The following is a 2425-nucleotide window of genomic DNA, read 5'->3' on the forward strand; positions in this document are numbered from 1 at the left end:
GGGGGTTGTCTTTTGGACTTTCCGTTGACCCCTTGTCGCCTCTGCCGTTATGTATAACTGGGATGTGTTCCGACAGACAACGACTGCTGACGTCACTGGTGACTAAAGGCAGTTCATTTGGAACCTTGGCAGGGACTGCAAGGACCTCAGGCACTGGGAATTTTCTGTGGAGACATATAATACGTACACAAAGGTTAAACGTGGTAACACACATACACAGAAGATCAACTGTGGTGACACACATACACAGAAGATTAACTGTGATGACACACATACCAAGTCGCGAACCGCGGGACCACACATACAATGTATGTACATAGGTGTGAACTGTTTGACCACTAATACACAGAGGTGGATCTTATGAACACACACTTAATTACGTGAACCTTGTGAACACACACAAACATATTTATGGGAACCGTGGGAACACATTGGCTTAATAATGAACAAACCTCAACAGTGTGACTTCATATACAAAGATGCGAACCTTATGAACACTCTCATACACATTGTATGAACAGTTGGAACACACATACACAGATGTGTATTATGAAAACTTAAATATTATACATACTTAGACGTTAAACGTGGATCAAACACATTGTGATGACGTAGCGTAAAAGGGAGTTAACTCGGTATGGACTGGCTTAGGAATATCTACAACATTATTGAAGTTATCTACCCTAAATAAAAGTTCCTCTGTTTTTCTGTCTCTTTTAAGAGTTTCGACTCCAGTCACTGGTTTCACGAGGGACAGTCAATAAATATCTATAACTAGTCTACTTTAACCAAGCAGATGTCTCTCCACCCTTCACTAGGATATCCGAATGTTCCGACATGCAGCGTGTGTGTATGTATGTGTGTGTGTGTGTGTGTGTGTGTGTGTGTGTGTGTGTGTGTGTGTGTGTGTGTGTGTGTGTGTATTTCGCTATGTGAATGAAAGAAGAGAGAAAAAGAAAGTGGCAAATAGAATAGGAGAGACAGACAGACAGACAGACAGACAGACAGACAGACAGACAGACAGACAGACAGACAGACAGACAGACAGACAGACAGACAGGCAGGCAGACAGACAGACTGACAGACAAACAGACAGAGAAAGCAACAAAAAAAGGAGATAGAAACAGGAAGAACAAACCAGTGAAAGCAAAAGAGACGCTTTAACGCGCGTTCAGGGTTTAGACAACCCACTTCTTATTAATTGTATTGACCTAAACTGTGTCGATTGATGCGCACAAACTTTCTACATACATGTATTCAATCGTACTTACGAGAACAGAGGGGAACTTGCTGGTTGATCAGATCCAGAAGAAAGTTATTCAGGCGGTCTCCGATATTGCCACAGTTGGACAGTCCTGGAACCCTCACACTGAAGGCAATGTTGCTGTTTCTATTGCTGTTGTTGTTGTATCTGTTGATGTTGTTGTTGTTGTAATAGCTGGGGCTAATTCTGTTGACGGGCGGTCTCTGGGCTGAGGAATACAGGGAAAGGGGTTTCATTAATTTTATCAGTAGTATTGTGCAATTAATGTTTTTGCTTTTTGTGTTGTTGTTGTTGTTGTTGTTGTTGTTGTAGTAGTTGATATTGTTATTATTATTAGTATTATTATTATTATTATTATTATTATTATTATTATTATTATCATTACTGCTATCACTGTTTAATATTTTGTTAGTTTATTCTACAGTAGTAGTAGTAGCCTACTACTACTAATACTAGTAGTAGTAGTAGTAGTAGTAGTAGTAGTAGTAGTAGTAGTAGTAGTAGTAGTAGTAGTAGTAGTAGTAGTAGTAGTAGTAGTAGTAGTAGTAGTAGTAGTAGTAGTAGTAGCAGCAGCAGTAACAGTTGTAGTAGTAGTAGTATAATTAATAATAGTGATAATAATAATAATAATAATAATAATAATAGTAGTAGTAGTAGTAGTAGTAGTAGTAGTAGTAGTAGTAGTAGTAGTAGTAGTAGTAGTAGTAGTAGTAGTAGTAGTAGTAGTAGTAGTAGTAGTAGTTGTTGTTGTAGAACAACTTCCCGGGAAGCTGAGAATGTTTCGGAGTGTTCTATGGTCTGCTGGGGTAATTATATAGTGTAAAGCGCATAGAGCCTGCTGTTGAGCGGGGATATGCGCTATACAAATGCTATCTATTATTATTATTAGAAGCAGTAGCAGTAGGCTAGTAGTAAAATAACGTAGAAATCATTTTATTGCGCCCACCCCATTGTGCAAACAGCTTTAGCTGCTATAAGAATTGCATAAATACAAATTTCATAAATGAACTATAACTAAAAGAATCAATTAATCAATTGATCGTAAGCACACATAGAAGAAATGACGCGCCAGCGCACAAACAAACGCGCACACACACACACACACACACACACACACATACACACACATACACACACAAACACAAACACAACCCCTACTTT

Source organism: Aplysia californica, unplaced genomic scaffold (assembly GCF_000002075.1).
Source record: "Aplysia californica isolate F4 #8 unplaced genomic scaffold, AplCal3.0 scaffold00033, whole genome shotgun sequence".
Taxonomy (NCBI): Eukaryota; Metazoa; Mollusca; class Gastropoda; order Aplysiida; family Aplysiidae; genus Aplysia; species Aplysia californica.